At 39.3% G+C, this 6,525-nt stretch overlaps 1 long non-coding RNA gene across 17 annotated transcripts in view; it reads left to right on the top strand.

Moving 5' to 3' along the window:
- LOC102677662 overlaps window positions 1-6,525 on the top strand; it is a 44,688-nt gene that overhangs the window by 912 nt on the left and 37,251 nt on the right. For 13 of the 17 annotated variants that reach the window (XR_004150618.1, XR_004150624.1, XR_004150617.1 and 10 more), the window contains exons 2-4: window positions 668-790; window positions 865-967; window positions 1,160-1,266. This is a non-coding gene — a long non-coding RNA (uncharacterized LOC102677662). Of the gene's footprint in view, window positions 1-667; window positions 791-864; window positions 1,060-1,159; window positions 1,267-1,544; window positions 1,616-6,525 lie in introns of those variants that run through there. The other 4 variants (XR_004150611.1, XR_004150625.1, XR_004150626.1 and 1 more) reach the window with 3 other exon arrangements.

Here is a 6,525-nt window from a genome sequence, read left to right as displayed (position 1 = left end):
GAAGTGAATTTTTTTTTTTTTTTTTTTTGGAGTACTAATACTTTGCTTGGCGATGATTTGATGAATTGTATGTTGCATTATACAAGTGCAAAAATCTCTATATAAAATCTTAGGAAATTTAATTGATATGAAATTCTGATTTTAATTAACAAAGTTTTAAAAGTTTGTGTATAAAATTTAATATTTAAAATAATTTCTTTTTTATCGAGGAAAAATCTATCTAAAGTTTCGATATTTTCTCAGTGCTATGAATCAATTTCGATTAAGAAAATCTTTCATAACAAATGGAGTATTAAAACCTGAACGTTTTTAAAGTTCCATTATAAAGTTATATTTAGAGAAATGAAAATGGAACTTTAAATATTGATTATTCTTTCAAAGTAATATCCTTTACTCAAAAATTACCTCGTGCAATATAATATTGTATATAACGTTAAAGCACAAGTAAAATATATAAAATTATTTTCATGATTTATACAATTTCAAAACACGTACTTGATAGAAAAGAATTTAGATGAAAATAAACATGGTCTAAAAAAACGGAATAACATCGAATAATATAATATCGATCGATCGTCCAATCGAGTGAAACAGAGACGATGATTCAATCGATTCAAAGAAATTAAAAAAGAAAATCGAAAATAACCTCGTGAAAATTATGTTCCAGGGTTCACGGCGCAAGATGCACACGATGTAACATTCAACAAACGCCGGTAGACAATGTTCCAAACTATACAACATACATTTTGACAAGTTCCAGTTTCGCTTCGCAAGCAGCCGGAAATTGAACGTACGTACACATGCTCCTCAGGAATCTCGTTTAATGAAATGTCAATATCCATGACCGAGGCTTTGGTCTTGTAGACCGGCTGTGTTTCCTGTATCCACGGCGGCGAGCCAGATTCCGCGATGGTAGTTTTACCGCGCTTTCAAGACAAACCCTGAGACGATGAAACGGATTTACACGGTGAGGCAGACACGGTTCACGTCACCCTCAAGTGGCGGCCATGATACTTTCAGTAGTTCATCCTTCTTTGAATTAAATGTTCCAAATTCTAAGTGTGCACTGGTGTTAACTAGTGGGATACTATATAATATATGGTAATTTTTATTGGTGGCAAGCTCTTTATTGTTTAATTAATATGAGATGATCTTTTAGATAAAATTATCATGTAAAAAGAAAATAAGATCGTCCGAATTGAAAAATCCATGCTGTATCTATATCGAATATATACATGTTTGAACATCTTTGGAGGAATTCTAGAAGTCAAGGCAAGTACAGAAGTTCGTACATATATATATATATACAAAAATATCAATTGAAACTTCATTAAGTTACGAGCAATTTAAGTTTATGTCAAATGAAGTTAGATAGGGATAGAATATCTTATCTCCATCACACCACCATCTTGTCTCATCTAATCTAAACTTTAATTGCTCGTAATCTACAAACAAGATCTCTACAGATATTTTTCTATATCAAATGCTTTTCGTTTTAATCTCCAAAATCAATCCTTTAAAGATATTCACCATTAACATCCTAGTTAGTACAAACCGGAAGCAATCTACCCACTCTCTGTCATCATCGCTCTCGGCTTCCATTTCCAGATCCATGGTAATTTCGTAATGAAATTGTAACGAAGAGAGGGGAGTGGTGTGAGAGTAGATTAGAGAATCTTGATAGAACGGCTTGAATTCTGAAATAACTTTTCGATGGCTGAAGGGTCGCTCGGGTTCGGATTACACACGGAATCGAGAGTAACGAGGCTAATTTGCTTCTGTATCACTCGAGGCGGAGGTTTTGATCGTCGTCGCAATTTTTATTATCGCCACGACTCCGCTCCCTCTTCGATTCGTTCTCTTTCCCGCGGAGGCGGGGGAGAATGAGCGACGGCGGAGAAAGAAATAACCCGCTAAATTTGTCTTTCTTTTCTTCATCCTCTTTGGAGGAAGGGAGGAAGGAAGGGAGAGACGTTTACGTCGATAATGATTGTATTGCTTGGTTCCGCCGAGATTGGCGCGCGTTGACAAATAACGCCAATCGCTTCTCACCCCACCCTTTCGCCGAGGATTATCCGATGGCAATCGTGGACAATTTTCGCTTTATTTTTATCGAGGGATGCGCCTTAATTTGTTCTTTCTTCTCTTGGTAGGGACGAAGAAAAGTCTGGAAATAAAGTGCTTCGATAATCGCGTCGAGAATCTGATTCTGTGTATATAGTCGTCAATATATAGTCGTTTATTATTTATGATTATGATAAGGTAAAAAAACGTTAAATATCGATTCTTCAAGAAAATTACAGGAACGAGCTATCGTGTAATTATGATAAGAGTATATAATATAGCTCCAATTTAAAAATATTTCGAGTTTCAATTTTTGAAAAATTGTTTGTCATTATTTTGTATTTCCAACATTAATTTAAAATACTCGAGTTAGATGGGACGAATATAAATTCTGCTATACAATGAATATAAATATATAAACGATTAATTTAATTTAAGAGAATAAGAATTGCAGAAAATTTTTTCGATAGCCAAGAATCTTCAGAATTCTACACGAACTTGATAAAAGGATACACGATAGAACAAAGTGGATGGAAAGGTAAAGACGACAGAGAAAAATTATAGAGCATCGTTTAGATACCGATATTTGATATATTGGTCGAATAAACTATAACTAACTGGTATATTATAAATATAGGGTGAGAGAGAGATCGGTTTTCGACGAGGTCAGCGGTGAAATGAATTAAACGGACCGTTTTCCGCATCAATGTTGCTTGTATATCGGAAATTTAATGGGTCACTGGTATTCACCACGACCTAATTGTACCGATCCGGACGATTAAGCGGTGGAAAAATGTGATTTCACGGTAATTGAAGGTACGCGGACTTGGACAAAACGTGCACGCCTTATTTTTCAATTATTGCGCATTAATGATGCACTACGTTAATTCGATCGAGCACGATGACGTTGTTTGGAATAAACGCGCCAAAATATTCCCGATGAAAATCGAATAATATCTGCAAACTATAACGAACGATTAAATTCACCTCGCGTTTTCGGATTTTCGGATCGGAAATTAGATATTTGATTCAAATTAAGAGATGAAGTTGTCACTTGTTTTTTCAATTATCCAGGTACGTATCAATATTATATAAATAAATCGATATATTAATTTTTATATAATCCTACAATAATCGAAATTATAGAATTGAGCCATATTCGAATCTTCGAATCCAGAATTATACACCGAAGAACCGAATCGTCGAATTAATCGATTAAATATTTCAATTTTTCTCCATTTTTATCGATTTCCATCATTCCATATGAGCAACAAGATCCTTTCACCTTGGACTATTCCAACCCTTTGACCTTTAAGCGTACCATAATTCCCCTCCACGACCGTGAAGAAACCGTTCGCCTCGAGTCTCCGCACCTTGCTATATTCCGTATCTATCCCTGTAACCCGAAGATATTCTCACACGATCGTAAAAAAAAAAAAAAAAAAAGAAAGGAAGAAGAAAGAGAAAGAAAAATTCTGGGAGGGGTTTGCAGGTGAGAAAGAAACGATCCGTCTCTCGACTCGCGACGCAGAGTGACTCGGTGCCCTTAAGGGTTCGAATCCTTCTCGTTCCTCTCTCCTCCTTGATTCCTACATCCGTTCAATTCTGCCGCTCATCCCCGGGGGCTGTGTAACACGTGCGTGGCACGGGAAGACTGTCTGTAGGAGGGTGGAATCGGCGGCGGCGGGTTGCGAAGCGGAGGGTGGTGGAGGGAGCCGCGCAAGAGTAACTGCTAGTAACAATGTTTTCTCGCCCTTTTGCGTTTTAGCGGCGGGTAGAGGGTGAGGCGAGCCGCCACCCTCCTCGTTCTTCCCCCTTCGCGCTACCCCGCGTACGAAGCGAAGCTCGGTTATACACCCTCCGCAATCAATTTCGTCAATACCGCTTGTTGCGGAGGGGTGGCCGTGCTGTCTCGCCCGCGGCTCCCTTCAACCCGCCCCGCGCCACTTCATCCCTTCTCTGTGTCGCTCTTCTCAGGAGAAGGGTCTGTTGATAGATTTTTACGTTCGAACCGCGCCACGACCATAAAGTCATCCGACTCCTTTTGTCTTGTCTTTTTTCGACCCGATTTTCTTTCTGATTTCTCGTCGATCGATATCCACGTTGCTCTTTTGTCCGCGTTGGGCGTGATTTAAATCTGAATACTCTCTTACGCGCTGTTTATTCGTGAATATGGGAGTGGTGATCCTCGTGAAATTTAGAATCGAGGAGAACGAAGAATATATAGAAACGTATGATAAGCGTTCGCACGGATAAAAAGAGTTCAGTATGCAGTATATCGAATACGTTAAATTTCTAATTGTGAGAGTAAGTGTCGAGAAATTAATTTCTAAGTGTCGAGAAATTAATTTTCGGCTAGAATATTCGAAAATTTCCCTTTCGATGATTAGTGCGCGTATAAAATAGGAGATGAAGGGAAAGGATGAGGTGAGAAACGAAATGGAATATGTCAAGTGTGCGTCGAGGAATATTCGAGCAGAATGATTCGATCGTTTATTAAGGTTCGTTTCACAAATATTGTTTCAAAGTTTTGAAGCGGGAGGGAGGGAGGGAGGTTAATCCTGCAGGACTATCTAACGATCGAAGATCTTGAGATACAACGGTTTTCAGTGAAATAACAAGCCTCCGGGCATCCGTGACCCTAACGTTCATTCGCGTATTTCGTTCTTCCTCTTCCCCATATAATTGGAGTCCATGATTCTGTGCAAATATCACGTAACCAAGCAAACAATAGCTCTGCGAGGCATAGACTATACAAACAAAATAAGAATGTCTATCGGGTGGAGCGGAAACGGATCGTAAATTGGACAGCGGTATATTTAACGGAAATACGTATTCCTCGATGTTTATTAACAACAAGAGGAGGGGGAGGAGGGAACTAAAAAGTGGAACAAATTTTGTTCACTTCCTTTCCTACGTCGTAATGATAAATACGGCCAAACTCGTCTCGCGATTAAACCGGCCGACAGACGGATCGATATTTCAAAAATCCAGCGGAGAAGAAGGTTACAATACATCCGGCATTTAAGTATTTCCGCAAAGGTTCGGGAATCACAATATCCACGGCTTAAGCCCGTTTCTCGAACGCCACTTCTGTCGGTGGATCCTTTCTCCGCCGATCCTCCCACGCCTCCCTCCCTCGCTTCGATATAAATATCGATTACCTCGGTTATCCGGATAATCCTTACAGATTGAAATTACCATTCGTACCCGTGGTGCCTGTAACACGAAGGTATGGGATGTGTAGCACGCACCACCTCGTCGTTTTTTCATTTTCCTTCTCTCGTATAATCTTGCTTCTTGTATCTCTTTTCTTTCAGTCGATTTTTAATTACGGGGAATCTCGAACGAAATTTGGCATTCGTCTGCGAATCGATTTGATGGGAGATGAACAATTTCGAGATGATAATTAAATTCCTCGTTTATTTAAAATGATCAACGTTCAAGCATCAAATCAATTAATCTTACATATAATGACGTTATTGATGGTCATGAAATAAATAAAGAGATTCGTATGTGATCGAAAACCTTCACCAGAATCTTATTCATCAAAAAATCAAAATAATAATGACGATGATGATTCTATTATTCACTTCTGTTATCTAATAATTCGTATTCACCGCGCATTCATTTTATCGATTCACAATACGATTCGATAAATATTTGAGCGCATTCGACGAATCTCTACGTGTGCGCGTTACGTTCTTCTTTTCTACCTCGATGTGCTGTGCCTCGCGCGAAAAGTTCCTCTCGGAGAAGAAGAAATCTTACGTTATCAAACGTTCAAACGTGTTCCATCCAATTCGTGAAACGGTCTTGATCGACGTTGTGTTTATCTCCAAAGTGGGAAAAGATTGGACGCGAAATATGGCCTTTTTTTTTCGACGAGCGATCAGAGGAGAAGAAGGAACGGCTCGTCGCTAAGCCTCGATAATTTTAGTTACGACAGCAACCACCCTCTTCTGCCCGCAATTTTCTGCAGGTTGATTCTCCTTTAATAGACCCCGTTAGTTCACGTTACTCTTCCACTCTGGTACGCGATTTAATATTTTTATTCCTCCTCCTTTGGCGCGACGAGACACGAGACCCGTCCTTTATGTACAGGCGTGGAACATTGACACGTACATACACGAAGCTCGTAGTTTTTTGCGCTTGAAACGCTCGCGAGATGGAAGGGGATGAAATGAGAGAGAGAGAGAGAGAGAGAGAGAGAGAGAGAAGGAAAGAGCGGGGTAGTAATGGTGAATGGTCTCATTAAAGGAAAACGTTACCGGGAAACTCTTGCCGAGGGACGAGGCGCAGGCCTATTTACCGGTTTTATTTTTAGAAAAAAAAAAACGCTCGATGCCTAGGCAAAAGCCTCTAAACTCGGTTTAATGCTTCATAAGTCAAACGAAACCGGCAATTTTCATCGGTACTATTATACCGAAGTGCTTTTCACCGGTCAATCGAGAAATTCCT

The sequence above is a fragment of the Apis dorsata genome, unplaced genomic scaffold, assembly GCF_000469605.1.
Source record: "Apis dorsata unplaced genomic scaffold, Apis dorsata 1.3 scaffold_264, whole genome shotgun sequence".
Classification (NCBI taxonomy): domain Eukaryota; kingdom Metazoa; phylum Arthropoda; class Insecta; order Hymenoptera; family Apidae; genus Apis; species Apis dorsata.
The sequence above is the reverse complement of the archived record's forward strand: the minus strand, read 5'-3'. Positions and strand labels throughout refer to the sequence as shown.